A 17,436-nucleotide genomic window follows, 5' to 3' on the forward strand; every position below is an offset into this window, starting at 1 on the left:
GACACATCACAGTCCAACTTCTGTAAACTAAAGACAAAGGGGGAAAAATCGAAAACAAGGAAAGAGAGATGACACCTTACCTGTAAGAGGAAAACAATGTTACTACGTTTGATGGAGTCACTGAGTTCCCTAAGTCTACTCTTGGTTTGCATAATTTGTTTTTCTCTCTTTCCTTCAGCTTCATTCCTTTCTATTACTATCTTGTAGGTCATTCATTCATTCCTCTGCTTCTCGCAGCCGCTGTTCATTGCATCAAGCATGCTTCTCCCTTTGTTTCCAGCCCCTTTTCTCCACGTTAAGGGGCTCACTCCATCTTCCATTCTTTTCACAAGTTTCCTGAGTTTCCTTAGGACCGTTGCTCCAAATTCTCCATCAGGCATCTTACTTATATCCATTTTGCTCAGCTCTCTGGCCATGGCTTTGTCCTGTTCTTTAATTAGGGACAGATTCCTCTGTCATCTCATTTTGTCTAAGTCTGTACCTGGTTTTGTGTGTTAGGAAAGTCAGCTATGTCTCCTGTTCTTGAGGGTAATGACTGCATGAAGAAGGGTCTTCATGGCACAGCTGGCTGAGCATCCCACTCTTGGTTTCAGCTCAGGTCATGGTCTCGGGATCACGGGATCGAGCCCCGTGTTGGGTTCCATGCTCACAGGGAGTCTGCTTGAGATTCTCTCTCACTCTCCCTCTGCCCCTCCCGCACTCACACATGCTCTCTATCTCTCTCATTATCTCTAAAATAATGAAATAAAAATAAATAAAATAATAAAACCAATCTTCAAAGGAGAAGAAGGAGGAGGAAGAGGAGGAGGAGGAGGTCCTGTAGTGCCCTGGTATATAGTGTCCCTTGTTCCCCAGGGCCTGGTGCCTCCGGGAGTGTCTCCAGTGTGTCATGGATGCACTGTTGTAGACGTAGTAATTGTATCAGTGTTGTAGATGTAGTAATTGTATCTATGTTGTAGATGTAGTAATTGTATCTATGTTGTGGACATAGTAATTGTACCTATGTTGTAGACATAGTAATTCCACGCTCTCTACTATTATGTCCTGGCCACTTTGTCCTTCAGGCCAGTCATCTGCAGAGACGCTCTCTGCCTGTTGTGGGCAGTGTTTTGTTCCTGGCTGAATTCAATACATTTTAACTAGCTGTGCTCAGTCTGCTTGTGAAATGAGACCTGTCTGCGGCCACCAGCACTGAGGCCTCACAAAACTCCCGGGGTTGAGGGACATGGTGTTGGCAGGGGTTTGGGCCTGTCTTTTGGGGTGGGGGACATGCCTCGCTGGGACTGTGGCAAGTGTGACTGGGAGGGGTGACTCCACAGGAGTGTGGGGGAGGGGAGGCAGGGCTTGATGTAGCAAGTTAGGTAGTGAGTGTCTAGTGCTGTGCTGGCTCCCACAGGTGGTTCTGTGCTGATGCTGAAGGGCAGGAGAGGGAACCGGCACTGGCCAATTCCTTTGTTCCCAGAGGGTCTCTTTATGAACTGTCTCCTAGGAAGTGCTCTGAGATGGACAATGAAGCTCCCCACTGTGTGCTCTTTCAATTGCTGTTTCCACACTCTATGCCCATGGGCTGTTTGCCTGCCTTCTGTCATAGAGCAGCAACTCTCCAAGTTCTCCCAGAGCTAAGCACTCTGACCTTTGTTTTTTGTTTTTGTTTTGTTTTTAATATTTTATTTATTTATTTGAGAGAGAGAGAAAACGAGAGGGAGAAGAAGATCAGAGAGAAAGGGAGAAGCAGACTCTGCCTAGCAGAGAGCCAGACACGGGACTTGATCTGGGGATTCTGGGATCATGACCTGAGCCGAATGCAGATGCTTAACCAACTGAGCCCCCCAGACACCCCACACTCTGACCCTTAACACTCTAGGCTTTAAGCCCTGCTAGTTGCAAGAATTCCTAAAATTCAGCCACTCTTGCTTTCAAGCCAGTTGCTACGGGGATTCCTCTCCCCGGTGTGGGCTCCCCTGGTGCTAGTCTCTCTCTCGCCCTTCTCAGCGACCGTGGCTCCCTCCCCACCACAGCTGCCATGGTCCACTTTCTCCCAAGCCACATCTCTGTACTTTCTAGCTTCTTCAATGTGGCCTCTTCTCTACTTTAGTTGTGGAGTTCATTCAGTCAGTCTGCTGGTGGATTTCTGGGGTGCTGAGGGTGATCTGATAGTCACCTAGTTGTATTCATGTCTACTACAGAGCTTCCAGCCATCCTGCAGGGATTATCAAAGTAAGAGAATGATAGGATTTTATTTATTTATTATTTATTTATTTTAAGAGTTTATTTATTTATTTGACAGCAAGAGAAAGAGCACAAGTGCCAGCAGGGGAAGCGGCAGTCAAAGGGAGAGGGAGAAGCAGAGAGCCCATCGTTGGGCTCCTTCCCAGGACCTGGGATCATGACCTGAGCCAAAGGCTGATGCTTAACTGATGAAGCTTGCAGGGGGCCAGGGCTGACACATCATAGCTCCTGGCCAAAGCTACTCCAGGCCCAGAAGGCAAACTGATAGATTCAGCTTTCAGGTATGTGTCCAAGCTAAGAGCCACAAGAGCTTCCTGAAGCTTTGAAAGACTTCTGTGAAAATTCAAATTACCTTTGGGATTCAGAAACCTCTAGCAAGTTGAAGACAGATGATGAATACAAAAGACTTAATTAGAGGAAAAATAAGGTGGAAACCTTAGAAACCTGTTTTCACTTCTTGGGCCAATTTTCAGATACCACAAAGCTGACTGAGAAAACCAGCTCAGGACTCGGGGAAATACAGGCAGAAAAATAACAGTGAAAAAAAGTTGCTGGATGGGATGATGTGGATGAATAGAAGCCTTTTGCTGTTAAAGAAAACACTTGGAAGGTTCTCTGGTGTTAGCCCAAGTTGGATACTTGCATCGCACAGTTACTTCTTTTCCCCCTGGTAACATTTTTGCTTTTTTTTTTTTTTTTCAATTTTTTTTTTTTTATTATGTTCTGTTAGTCACAGTTACTTCTATCAGAGAAAGAAAATGCTCCTGGAGTATAGATCCCCTAGTCCTCCATGAGGAGGCTGGTGTGCTGTTCGTAAACCAGCATCACTCCAGTTAAACGTCTGGGTAGAAGAGTTCCACGTCCTTCCTCGAACCTTCCAGGTGTGCAGGGCTTTACTATTAACAAGGGGCTAGAAAGCACCACACGAGAGGAAATAATAACCAGCAGGACCGGTGACTTTCTCTTCAGCCTTGGTTCTTTGCTCTGAACTATGTGTTTACAAATAGAAACATAAATAACAACTGCCTGCATGTGTTGTGTACCTACAGAACACCATGCTAGAACTTTCTGTCTCCATGGATCCCTGCAACAGCCCCACGAAATGGGTGATTCTTAGCCGCCCCACAGAAGAAGACACTTGGGTGTGCAGCCAGGATTAACCATGGGCTGACTCTAGAGACTGCATTCTTACCTTCTCCAAAGCCCTCCAGTGAAGAGGAATTCTTGCCATTTTCCCCAAATGCAATCTGGGGAAATGAATCTGCGTTTTCACCTGGACACGACTGGCATTTTCTTGAGGGAGGGGGTGAATTAAGGAGCCCTCCGCATACATTATGATATTTTCATCCAAAATATAAGCTAAAGTCCCAGTGACTTGATGTGGGTTATCAAAACAGAGATTAACAATCTGAGTCATAGAGTAATCTATTTCAAATTTGGCTTCAGCACCCATTGCTAGGTGATTTGAAAAGTAGGCCAGCGGTGTGGGAATGGCTTCCATGACGTCATGGTTAGGCAATCTGATTCCCACCCTGAAAGGCTGAGACCTGCCCTGGAGCGCGGTGCTTGTCTCTCGCCATCCCCCACCCACCCAGCCACCCAGGCACAGTTCAGATTCAACGAGTTGCTCCCCGTTTTGTGGTTTGTATCTCCTAGTCTTGCAGCGGCCTGACGCACTCCCGTCTTTCAGGCCCAGCTGCCAACTTTCCATTCTAGGTTCCAGAATGAAGACAAAGACTCACACGCCAAAATGATGCTAGAGCTTTTCTTCCCCCTCCCTTTTGGCATCGGTGTTTTTAAAGGAAACTTGATTCACTTGTCACAAAAAAAAAAAAAAAAAAAAGCAACCCACAGAGAGTGCGGTATCAGAGGAGGTAGACAAAGCCTTTTCACTGGGATTCTATTTCAGGGGTGATCACTGTGCACGCTGAGAAGACGGCTTCAGAGAAAGACCAGGAAGGCAGTTCCTCCCAAGGGGGTTGGGTGGCGCTGCTCTGAGAGCCCAGGGGACCGTCCTTGAGCAGGGAGATATTCTTGTCCTGACGCAGAAGAGTGCCACATTGTGTCAGGCCTGTGACATTTGCCCTCTCAGGGATGAAACATCCACAATTTGATGATCTCAAGTATAGCAACATTAAGACTCAAATATTTTACGGTCTTTCTTTTTCTGTCAGCTGTTTTTCTTTATTAGAAATTTTTTTCTTTATTAGAATTTTTCTTCTTCTTTTTTAAATTGTGTTACATTAGTCACCATATAATACATCATTAGTTTTTGGTGTAGTGTTCCAAGATTCTTTGTGTATAACACCCAGCGCTCCAGGCAATCCATGCCCTGCTTAATACCCATCACTGGGCCAACCCAGCCCCCCACCCTCTTCCCCTCTAAAATCCTCTGTTTTTTTTCTTAGAATTCACAGTCTCTCATGGGTCGTCTCCCCCTCCGAATCCCCCCATTCACTTTTCCTTTCCTTCTAAGTCCCCTGTGCTATTCCTTATGCTCCACAAGTGAGTGAAACCATATGATAATTGACTCTCTCTGCTTGACTTACTTCACTCAGCATTATCTCCTCCAGTCCCATCCATGTTGATACAAAAGTTGGGTGTTCATCCTTTCTGATGGCTGGTGTTGGTTCTCAGAGATGGACTCTGCCGCTTACTAGGTGCTGGTCAAACTGCAAAATGGGAAAGATTATAGAAATCCTCCTTCAAGGTAAACCCTAAGAGCGTCTTAACTATAGGGAATGAACTGAGGGTTGCTGGCGGGGGCTGTGGGGGTAGGGGAGGGTTTGGGGTGAGTGACTGGGCCTTAAGGAGGGCACTTGATGGAATGAGCCCTGGGTGTTAATTGCAAATGATGGATCACTAAATTCTACCCCTGAAACTAATAATACACTATCTGGTACTTAACTCGAATTTAAATAAAATCTTAAAACACAAAGCAGAAAAGAAATCCCTCTTTCATGGGTTTGTTGTGAGGATTAAATGAGATAAGGACAAAGATTAGAGATGAGGCACACAGGAAGCAGCACACTGAGGTATTTAATGGTGGGGACTATGGACCCAATCACGTGGGTCAAAAATCTGTTACTATCACTGACTAGCCAGGTGAACTAGAACAAGTTATAGGACCTTCCTGTCAGTCCTTCCATTTCTTCACCCTAAATGGGGTGCAAATGATAAAAATAGTGTCTCCTCATAAGGCTGTTGTGGGTGTGTGTGCAGTGAATTAATATGCATAAATCATCCAGAACCATCATTAACACATAATACGTCCTCTCTAAGTCTATTCAAACTTCATTATAGTACATGTCCAATAAATTGTTTGTGTGGCTGTATTATGAGCCTTCAGCTCTTGAACCCTACTTGCTGGCATTTAGATGCCCGTAGGTAGCTTTAGATTGATGTGGTCATCTTTGCCTGTATACAGAATAGACCTATGGCTACTAGGTCAGAGCTCAGGGAGAGAAGGATAAATCATACACACACAACAACCACTGTATGCTACAGACTTCAGTGCATGGGCTAATTCAACCTTCATAATCACCTTACAGGCAAAAGTACTCTAGGTGAGGACAAAGATACTGAGAAATACTCACTTACTCCAAATCACAAAGCAGAGAACAGCAAAGCCAGGATCTAAAGACAGATGTCTGTCTCTTTCCTCCTGCCTCAGGAAGGAGCTCAGACTGAGGTCTATCATCCCACCTGCTCAGTCGAAACCCAAGCTTCCTTTTGATAGGAAGCAAGGTCTTTCATTCCACATCAGAACAGAGGTTTGGAGATACAGACAAAAATTCCCACTGATGTGTAAGCCTCTGACACAAAATCCTTTCCTGATACCAGATTTGGCTGTGGCAGGAACAAAAGGGCACTGGTCCCAGAAAAGGGAAGCCAGCTCAAATTTAGGTCACGACTTACTGTTTTCCTGGTCAGTTCTGCTTACTCTCAAAAACTCTTTTTTAATGTCTGCTCCTGATAGGGGTGCCAGACTTTTTTTTTTTAATTTATTTTTTATTTATTTTCAGCATAACAGTATTCATTGTTTTTGTACCACACCCAGTGCTCCATGCAATCCGTGCCCTCTATAATACCCACCACCTGGTACCCCGACCTCCCACCCCCCCACCCCTTCAAACCCCTCAGATTGTTTTTCAGAGTCCATAGGCTCTCATGGTTCAACTCCCCTTCCAATTTCCCCCAACTCCCTTCTCCTCTCCATCTCCCCATGTCCTCCATGCTATTTGTTATGCTCCACAAATAAGTGAAACAATATGATACTTGACTCTCTCTGCTTGACTTATTTCACTCAGCATAATCTCTTCCAGTCCCGTCCATGTTGCTACAAAAGTTGGGTATTCATCCTTTCTGATGGAGGCATAATACTCCATAGTGTATATGGACCACATCTTCCTTATCCATTCGTCCGTTGAAGGGCATCTTGGTTCTTTCCACAGTTTGGCGACCATGGCCATTGCTGCTAAAAACATTGGGGTACAGATGGTCCTTCTTTTCACTACATCTGTATCTTTGGGGTAAATACCCAGTAGTGCAATTTCAGGGTCATAGGGAAGTTCTATTTTTAATTTCTTGAGGAATCTCCACAGTGTTCTCCAAAGAGGCTGCACCAACTTGCATTCCCACCAACAGTGTAAGAGGGTTCCTGGGGTGCCAGACTTTAAAGTATATATCACTATATATGTATGTTTTATATTTTTTAGTATAAGTAGGTCCTGGGTCATATTGGGGACACACTAAAAAAATTACTATTTTTTAAATCTGATATTCAGATTTAATAGGGTGTCTCCTCGACCTGAAAGCCTACCACTGAGTATGTCACAGGCAGACAGAAGAGATAAAGATACTGAGCATCAGGGACACCTGAATGGCTCAGTTGTTAAGCATCTGCCTTCGGCTCAGGTCATGATCCCAGGGGCCTGGGATCAAGTCCTACATCAGGCTCCTTGCTCAGTAGGGAGCCTGCCTCTCCCTCTATCTGCTATTCCCCCTGCTTGTGCTCGCTCTCTCAGTCAAACAAAAAAATAAAATATTTAAAAAAAAAAAGGATAGTTAAAAAAAAAAAAAATTACTGAGCATCAGAGAAATAGTCCCAGTGCCTTCCTAACCCACAAGCTAATGATGAACTTTGAGCTACACTCAGCAATGTTCGGTCTGGGCCTGACAACAGCATTTTTCACAGAGTGTCATGGGACCTGTTGCCCAAGGGAGTGGCTACCAGCTCGGGAGTAGCGGCGGGCATGATGAGAAAGAGTGGACAAGATGGGTCTTCTGTGCTTTTGAACCCGTGTGTTCGTTCCTTGAATGACCACAAACACCCATTTATTATCTCACAGTTTCTGTAGGTCACGTGTCCACGTGGGCTTAACCCTGCTAAGGGTCTCCCAAGATTGCAACAAAGGATTAGCCGGCCTGGGCTCTTCTGGAGGCTCTGGGGGGGAAGTCTGCTTCCGGTCTCATTCACGTGGTTGGCAGAATTTAGGTCCTTCTCCTGTGCTTGTGGGACTGACAGCCCTGAGTCTTTGCTGGCAGTCCTCTGGAGGCGGCGGGGTGGCGGAGGGCATCCCCAGCTTCCAGAGACCACCTACTTCATTGGCCCACTGCTCTCTCCACCTTCAAAGCCAGCACCCAAACGTCAAATCCTGGTCATGCTTCCCGTCTCTCTGACTTCTCCCTCTGCTACATTTCTCTGGCTTTCAGCTCTACTCTTGTCCTAAAAGCTTGTGGAATTACATTGGGCCCAACAGATAATCCAGGATTATCTCCTTCCAGGAAGGCCAACTGATTAATAACCTTAATTATACCCTCAAACTCCCATTTGCTATGTAATGAAGTGTAATCACAGGTGTAACACCAAGACCAAAGGTCACAGGGTCAAGATCCTGCCTACCACAGCTAGCTTTGGAAGTCACAACTCCTTCTGACCAGAGCCGCCAACGTCCCAAACAGAAACGCAACAAGGGCTGCAAGTGTTCCCGTACCCATTTCTGGTGCAGTGTAAACTAATCAGGAGAGAGTCAGAACTCTGTTCTGATCCCAGTTCTGCATCTACCAAACTAAGCGAGCTTAGACAAGCTACTTTACCTGTCAGATGGAAAGTACTGGATGAAGAGTTGAGCTCTTGGCCAAACACTTCTGTGTGATTTTCAGGCCTGACCACCCGCAATTACAAAGGCTTTGCCTGCCGGTCCTCCAACGGGAAGCTGACGTCCCCACACAAGGAAGGGGGTTACAGTCAAGGACTCGGGTCCCTCTCCAGCCTCGCTCTCATACCCATCTGCGTTCCTAGCTCAGGCACCTCCATGTGGAGGCCTCTTTATCAGGGAGGCCTTGACAGAGCCCTTCCTCAGGAGGCTCCGCCAAGCTCTCCTTCTAGAAGAAGGGAGGAGGCAACCTAAAGACACTTCTTCTCTATGCTGACTTAGTATTCAGTACTTTTCCACTGCAGTCCTCTTCTCTTTGTGCCCCCACCCTCTACCCAGCCCCGGGTCCATAAAACTCCAGGGAACTTTTGCTCAGGGCTCCCTCAGTAGTGAGAGAGTTCCCCCACCTGTGCTGATACCTCGGTCCCTCGCTTGGTTCTGTTCCACAGGGAAAAGGAACAGGAGGAACCAGCACGAACTAGCTTCTTTGTCATACTAAGTGACCACTAAAGGTTTGACTGTTTCTTACATGTTGGCTCGTTGTCTCAATCAGTGACTCCAACACCTGGTAGTTGCGCTCTCTCCAGCTCAGCTGAGCCCCTGACCATACTGGACAGTATCGTTGCCTTAGTAGTGACATAAGTTATGTGGCTCATTCATTCATTTATTCAGTAACATTTATTCAGCACCTACGACAATGGGCTGGGCACTTGCTAGGTGTCAGAGATACAGAGATGAGTAAGACCTGTTCCATCACAGCAAGAAGGTTACATTCCAGGTGAGGAATTAGGACAAATTAATTATGATGCAGTGTAATTAATTGTCTCATCAAGTGTTTGTTGAAAGCCTAATGTTCTGCTTGAGATACCATATCATGAGTCTTTGAGAGAGATTTAATGATCAGCTTTATTCTACAGACAAGTAAACCAAGGCTCAGAGAATAAAGATTTTGCTCAAGGCCCCACAGCTAGTAAGTGATAGGACAGGATTCAAACTCAGGACTTCTGATTGAAATTTGGCATTCTCTCCTTCAACCCAGCCAGATGTAGGTTCTACAGGGACACGGAGGAGGAGACGGATTGTTCCTGGGGTCAAAGAAGGAAGGGAATGCTGTCATCCTCAGGACTTGGAGAAAGTCAAATGCTACCGATGGTGGTTCCTGTTGGAACATTTACACACTTAATCCTTTTAATACAAAGATAAAATAGAAGTTCCAAGTCAGCCGGAAGCCGTCAGGCAAAGCGCTGCCTTCCCTCCGAGGCAGAAAATCCTCTGTCATCTCTGTCTGTCAGTTCCTTTGAGCCTGTGCTGGTGACACCCATGCCCCAGACACCGGTGCAAATGGCTTCCTCCACGAGGGTTTTGGGAAAGTCAGTCTTTACATAATGACCCATTAAACACAATGCCTCTCAAAAACACTGGTTCTTTAATGAGGCAGTTGGAGGATGAGAGTCCTATCTGGACATAATGGAATCCATTGATTCCATCTCACTGGCTTGAAGGAGAAAGCCAAACGTGGGTGTTTGCAGAATGCCGGGCAACACTGGAGGGCTGAGCGCTCAGTGCTAAAGGACAGCAAAAGTGAGCATGATGTAATGGGCTCCTCCCTAAAATATTTCCTCTCGGTTCCCAGTGAGTGTGAAGTTGTTGGCAAATATTTTAGATAAGTGTTCTTGTGTAGATCCATTCACTGCTGCTCTAGGGCTGTGTGCAGATGGAGACGAGCCCCATGGAGCCCAGCGCTGGCCCGTGCCCCTCCAAGGTGCCTCCTGCTTTCTATCTATTTATTACATGGCCACTTCTCAGTCCTTCTTCTTTTCCAGGGGCCGCAAGGAAAAACATAGCCATCCACAAAGACACCAGAGGCCCTGCCTGTGGCCTTGCATCTGGCCCCTAAGAAATTCTGCAGACACAGAGGGAATCCAAGTGGCTTCTCTCGGGTCCACCTCGGATGGACATAAGTCCCTGGTCCCAGTGACTACTTATGATACCCTTTTTCTTCTTAGATCCTAGGTCCTCCAAGACAACAGAGCTTCAAGGTGAAATTAAGAAAGATTGAATTTTATTCCTCCCGGCTTGGTGGTAGCCAAATTATATACTCACTCAACATGAGCCTTTCCAGTTATCCCATGAGACTGGTATGTATTTATTAGCTGAAATTTTATAAAAATACTTTAAGTTCATTGGAAAAGGGTCCTACAGAACAGCAAAGTATCACGCTGCTCTCACCGGCTATTGCTTCATGATCATAGGAGCCCCCATGCATTTGTGTTTCTTCCCTTCATAAACATCTATTGAGCACCTACTGCATGCAGAGTTCTTCGCCTGACACCCATGGTGGTACAGATACGCAGCCTCTGTCCTTCCAGAATTTAGCATTTACTACTTAAAATGAGCGGAGTAGAGTACTGGAGAGGAGGAACGAAAAGGTGCCCTTGTTGCCGTGTCGCGGTGGTTCTCAGCACTGTGTCACAAAACGGGACATTCTGAATAACCAAACAAGGCTGATGCTGCCTGAGCCATCTGAGAGGCGAAGCCCTGGCAAGTCCCCAGTCCTCTCGCTGGGCTTAATGCACGAGGCTAGTTCGGGGTCTGCTGGAGGCCAATGGAGTTAATTTCAGGTCTGGACGTGGGCACTCTGGGACTTTAAGTGCAGGCATTGTTTATTCATGAGATTCGAAGGAGAGAGCCTGAAATAGTTGACTTTCCAGCAGAAGGGCCTGAGCGCCTGGTGAGGGATTGGGGGAGCCACGCCCTGGCTGGGGCAGGGAAAGTGATGACTCACCCAGAACCACTTAGGTTGGGCGGGAAACAGCTGATTCTTTTGTGGCTGGTCTAGGCGGGGCCTGCATTCCCCCGGTGGACAGGTTGCATTAGGATTTTGGCAGGAGTTTAATGGCAGCTCTTTATCTCTCCTCAGTTCTTCCTGGGGTTTTGGGGAAAGAGGGTTGTGCCATAGGATGAGCTAAACAAACGGGAAGGAAATGTGGTGTCCTTGCCGGGCCAGCCCCTCACAGTCGGTTCCAGCAGACCTGAAAGGGGCTGCCTCCTAGGGAGATAAGTAGAACCAGGACACAACAAACAAAGGATCCTTCCCACACCACTGGCTTTAGAGCTCACCTGGTAAACAACCTCCAGAGTTCTAACTTTCCAGGAACGGCCAGTGGCCTGAAGACATCCTCTTGCTTGGGCCCCACCGGGTGCAACTTCAGCTGCCCCCCAACCCGTGACAGCAGCTTACTTCCATTCTTTGCATCTCAGAATCCTCACATGCAAAATAAGATGAACAATAGAAAATTACCTAGAAGGTTGTTTGTGAAGATTCATGCGTACACAAAGCACCTAGAACAATGCAGGGTTCAAAGTTAAAGCTTAATAAATATTTGGCTATTGTTACGAGGACATCAAGAGGAAGGCATGCAGGGATCAAGGATGGGTACAGATCCGAATTGTTACATTATGTCTGGAAGCAACTTTAGTTGTTTAGTTTTAATGCGCTGTAGCAAAGACAAGTGCTTGTAGGAAGTCGCTCTGCACCCTCTGAGCCCACCCTGGATATGGTTCTCTCCTTTTTCTAAACCTGTTGGGGGCATGTTTCCTTCCTGGTCTGGACTCAAAAGTGAATGGTACATAAATCACCTGGAGGGGGTTTCTTAGTAAAATGCCTATTATGACTCAGCAGATCTGGAGGTAAGAGAGAATCTGCATTTCTAACCATTCCTGGCTGATGCCGCAGCTGCTGGTTCACAAGCTCCTGGTACCGAGGACCCAGTCCTCTAACCTCCTGTGATGCCGGAGATCTTCAGCGTGTAGATTACTGTGGATTAGCCACTAGCTGCCAACCACACGTGGCTGTGGAACGTGTGAAATGTTGCTGTTGGAAACTGAAGCTTTTCATTAATTGAAGTGTAAACAACACGTGTGGTTGGTTAGTGACTGTTGTAACAGACAACATGGCTCCAGACCCTTCTGCCCAGAAGCTCAAAGTCATGAGCTGGAGCCTTGTCAGGGACTACATATTTTACCTGAGATGACAATGGGCACTGAGGAAGAAAGGCGTCTAGCTCTCCTCCATCCATCGACACACCCAGCAAAGACAGCCAAAGCCTCTGCTCTGGTACATGGAAGTGTTAGTCAAACAGCCTTCTTGTTCGCAGATGAACTTCCTGGTAGAGCTGTCTGATCAACTTCCTTCTCTTACCTCCGGACCTGGCGCTCGAACTCTTTAGGACCTATGTGTTGGGAAAGAAGGTATTCCATTAACGATGGATTCAGGGATGGCCTCAACTGTATAGTTTTCATTTCTTCATTGTTTTTCTTGCACTTGAACCCTTGCTATCCAAATACATCCTAGAAATAAACGTTGTTGAAGTTAGAAAAACGAAAAGTTGAATGAACTTAAATAGGCAAAAAGATCTTTATCTGACTATATTGAAAAATAATATGACCTTAGAATGTTTGATGAGGTTGAAAATTATACCCAAGTCTTTAGCTTTCTTCACGGTTGTTCCAAATAGTCTTTGATTTCTGCAAGTGCTTTCGTGGATGAGGGGGACATGTCACACATCCTGGATAAATAGTGACAGGCCTTACACCCATATCAGTGACAAATACCTGACCCTGATCCAGAGTCCCGAGCTGGATTCTGAGCAGAGGCCAGGGCCTGGTGTTTTCACACTGATATGAAGAGGAAGCCAGCCCCATTTTTCACTACATCATCGTGAGAAATGTGTCAATGTTCTTACCTGCTTTTTTTTTTTAATCTTTTTTAAGATTTCTTTATTTTAGAGAGCACGAGCGTGAGCGTGAGCCATGGAAGGGGCAGAGGGAGAGAGAGAGAAAATCTGTGATCAGACTCCCAGCTGAGCAGAGAGTCCCATGCAGGGCTCCACCCAACGATCATGAGCCCAGCTGAAATCGAGAGTCAGACACTCAGCTGACTGAGCCCCCCACCCCTTGTGCCCTTTATCTGCTTTCGATATTACATGTAAGAGATCAATTGCAGTCACCTCCAAATTGCCTTACTGATTTGAGCAATGACATTTGGCATTTTTTCTGACACTTGGCATTTTTAGTGTGTGAATATTTGGAATCATAGGCAACATGTAGGTGCAAAGCAAAGAGTAGTGATGTTAGCTCTAGCTGTATATTGTCTATAATTATATAATGGATATAGATATACTTAGGAGAAACCCTTGTTGCAACAAATATCAAATTGAATTTAATAACAATTAAGGATGTAATGTTTACCTTTTATACGAGAGTAAAACTTTCAATATCCACATTGTACTTTTTGTTTGTTTGTTTGTTTGTTTGTTATTTATATATTTTTGATTTTTTATTTTTTATAAACATATATTTTTATCCCCAGGGGTACAGGTCTGTGAATCACCAGGTTTACACACTTCACAGCACTCACCACCACATTGTACTTTTAAAAAATACGACAGGGGAAAAAATTATGACGGGGATGAGATATATTGAGAGACTATCTAATATATGCCTTCATACTTGGCTACCAAAATGTGTGTATTAGGAAGAACATATGCTGAATAGAACGACTCGGTTCTTGTTCAAGGGCAAAACAGAGTTTCCTGCCATAATGAATAGCGAAGGGGGGCCCTTTGTAATCAATGTTCACATAGAAATTAAAGTGGGTTTCATTAAATGCCTTCAACAATGGACTGGACTAGAAAACATACAAACCTCAGACATTTTGTTAGTATGACACAGCACTTAATAGATTGAAGATTAACTCTCACATGAGAAGGAATTCCAGTGGGTCAGAGTACAGAGGAGTATTTTTCCTCTTTTCTCTTACTGTCATCGTCTCCCCCCTCCCCTATTTTCCCTTTCTAGCTATCCCTGTTTTTTGTTTGTTTGTTTGTTTGTTTGTTTTTACAATTAGGAAGTTTTTCTGTATTCCTCTGTCTATCCCACAACTTCTTCCACTGGAAAGTCGTGTTCTCTTAATTGGTCCTCAACTGTACCCAGCCCTGTGTAAGATGTCATAGAAAGGTACAAAGAACACACAGAGGTTTCCTTCGCACAGGCAATTTAGAATGTTATCTGGGGAGATGACCTTCATATATGAATCAACGAGCATAGAAGGAACATAAGTGACTGAAAACCACCTACCAAACACATCAAAAAGCTAGGGGTGGTTGACCACAAGAAGGAGAAGGAAAAAAGAAATCTCCATGGGGATTCAACATGTAAGGCTGATGGCTGCAAAGCAACCACAGAAAACCAGGCCAATATGTTGAGTGTCGCAGGAGAATTGGAGGCTAAGAATCCAGTTTGCTAGGAGAGTTCATTTAGGCGAAAGCAGTCTGGGCCCATGAGACCACCAAGGTGAGAGCTCCTGAAACAGCCCTCAAGGAAGCTTACTGATACACATACTGATGTGCGCCTACTCAGTATGGACAGGCTGGCTTGAGTTTCTCACTGGTACCCGGACCCACAGCAGAACATCTGCTTAGGAGAGAGAGACATATCTATACGGATCATATACTCAGGAGTAATGTGGGGGTTCTAGGAGCTGGTGATTGGATATGAAGCAGGCAGAGTTGGGTCACCAGGATCTCAACCAAGCACTTCTGGGTAAGGTTTGAAGCTGCATGTTCCTTTTATTTTATTAATTGTCTTTCAAAGGAAGTGCTGGATAATGTTTTGGTCATGTTTAGGTAATGATCCTGCTTTGCCCATCAGCCTGGGAAAAAGATTGGGCTGAACCTCTTGTGGTTTTCTACAGCACGTTGGGAGTTGTATCTTCCCATTGTGAGGTGCATTCTTAACAAAGCATATTTACCAAAGCATATAATAATTAAACTGACACAAGACAGGTTAGCAGGAGAAAAACAAATGTAATGTCATATGTATGGGAACCCCACAATAATACAGACTCAAAGAAGTGACCAAAGCAGGCAGCTCTTATCCATCTAAACAAACAATGCATTTGTGAGGAATCCACAAGACAAAGGCATTTGTGCTTGGGGAAGTAGTTACTGAAAAAGTAACAAGATTTGTTTACACAGCTTTCTTGGCCCTGAATTCTCATTCTCTGATGACAAGGATTCCTTCTCTCCTCCTGGATCAGGGAGGTACCTTTCACATGAAAGATTTATTTCCTGCTTCTCGGGGGACAAAAGAGGGTTAGAGTGTCCTTCTTACCCCCGTTGTTTCTTAAGCAACTTTTTTTTTTAAAGATTTTATTTATTTATTTGACAGACAAGAGATCACAAGTAGGCAGAGAAACAGGCAGAGAAAGAGGGGGAAGCAGGCTCCCCGCCGAGCAGAGGGATCAAGCCGATGCGATGCGGGGCTTGATCCCAGGACCTTGAGATCATGACCTGAGCCAACCAAGGCGCCCCTCTTAAGCAACTTTAATTCAAAACAATCGGTATGCCCAAATGGCGTATTTTGGTGTAGCATATTTTGCTTCTCTTCAGCAGCAAATAAAAACAAATAGTCGGGCACCTGGGTGGCTCAGTGGATGAAGCCTCTGCCTTCGGCTCAGGTCATGATCTCAGGGTCCTGAGATCAAGCCCTTCATCGGGCTCTCTGCTCAGCAGGGAGTCTGCTTCCCTTCCTCTCTCTGCCTTCCTTTCTGCCTACTTGTTATCTCTGTCAAATAAATAAATAAAATCTTAAAAAAAAAAAAAGCAAATAGTCAAGGCCTTGGGAGATATAAGAATTGAGGAATAAGAAACCAGAGTGTGGCCTTGATAAATAATAAAACCATAATAAAACCACAAAACCATAAAGAATAAAAGAGAAAAAACTAAGATCACTTAAAACTTTTAAAAACTCACTGCTACAGTGGGAACAGGTTGAAAATGACCGATGTTGGAATATACAGTAGCTGAGAGGTGAGGTTATCGAGGTGTGTTCTTAAATTCTTCAAGTCTGAGAACTAAGGGACACCACCAAGATTGTGCTACTAGCATCACAGACAGATTTGAAATGTTAAAAATTCATATAATTATTTTCTTTTCTCATGCAAATGCCTCGGTAGCTGCTTTTTCCACTAAACTGGCGAATAGACCTTTGTCTCAAGTGTCCTGGAGACACAGCCTTTGTTGAGAATCCCTGAGGGGTGAGAAGATACAGGAGCGGAGTAATAAAGTAGTTTAGAAGATAGGGTGGTCCTTTTGTTTTGTTTTGTTTTTAAAGATTCATTTATTTATTTATTTGAGAGAGAGGGAGCAGAGTGAACCAGAGAGAACACGAGTGGGGTGGAGAGGCAGAGGGAGAAGCAGACTCCCTACTGAGCAGGGAGCCCGAAGCAGGGCTCAATCCCAGGACCCCAAGATCATGACCTGAGCCCAACACAGACGTTTAACCGACTGAGGCACCCAGGTGCCCCGAAGAGATTGTTAATGAGAAAAAACAATGGTACTGGTTTAGTCAGGATTTTCTTGGTTGGAATGGAACTATCGATAGGTCCCTGACTTAGTCTAGCTAAAGCAAAAAGAGGAGATTATTCAAGGACACTAGAGTATCTTACAGAGCCCAAAGAGAGAAAATGATTGTGGGTTGCAGGAAGGAGCCATCCAGCCTCTGAAAGGCTGGCGGCACCATCTTGTCCCTGCTGGTTGCATATCTGGGTCCTTCCTTCCCTTCCCCAGGCCCTGAATCCCACCTTAATCACAACCTATTTTATTTTATTTATTTTATTTTATTTTATTATTTTTTCAGTGTTCCAGGATTCATTGTTTACGCACCACACCCAGTGCTCCATGCAATCCGTGCCCTCCTTAATACCCACCACCAGGCTCACCCCTCTCCCCAGCCCCCTCCCCTCTAAAACCCTCAGTTTCCAACCTGACTTTTAGATTTCTCTCCACAACCAGCCTCAGCACCTACTAGGGGTTTATTAAGTACGTACCAGCCTGAACCAAACCAGAACATCTGACCCAGAAGTTCAGTTCCTCACCAAGTAGACTGCCAAACCTCGCGGGGCACCTCATACAAATTATCGGGACATTGACAGGGCAAGGGGTTGCCACAAGAGTTTGTGCCCACATCCTTGTTTTAAATTAAAGGA

The 17,436-nt window shown here is 45.2% G+C and overlaps 1 long non-coding RNA gene across 1 annotated transcript; it reads right to left on the bottom strand.

Moving 5' to 3' along the window:
• Positions 1 to 1,888: 1,888 nt before the first annotated feature.
• On the bottom strand, positions 1,889 to 11,111 carry LOC116592515. Its single transcript, XR_004286498.1, has 3 exons — positions 10,694 to 11,111; positions 4,779 to 4,901; positions 1,889 to 2,200 (listed from the first exon to the last, which is right to left on the bottom strand). It is a non-coding gene; the product is annotated as an uncharacterized LOC116592515 (long non-coding RNA).
• Between the last annotated feature and the right edge of the window lie 6,325 nt (positions 11,112 to 17,436).

Source organism: Mustela erminea, chromosome 6 (genome assembly GCF_009829155.1).
Source record: "Mustela erminea isolate mMusErm1 chromosome 6, mMusErm1.Pri, whole genome shotgun sequence".
Taxonomy (NCBI): domain Eukaryota; kingdom Metazoa; phylum Chordata; class Mammalia; order Carnivora; family Mustelidae; genus Mustela; species Mustela erminea.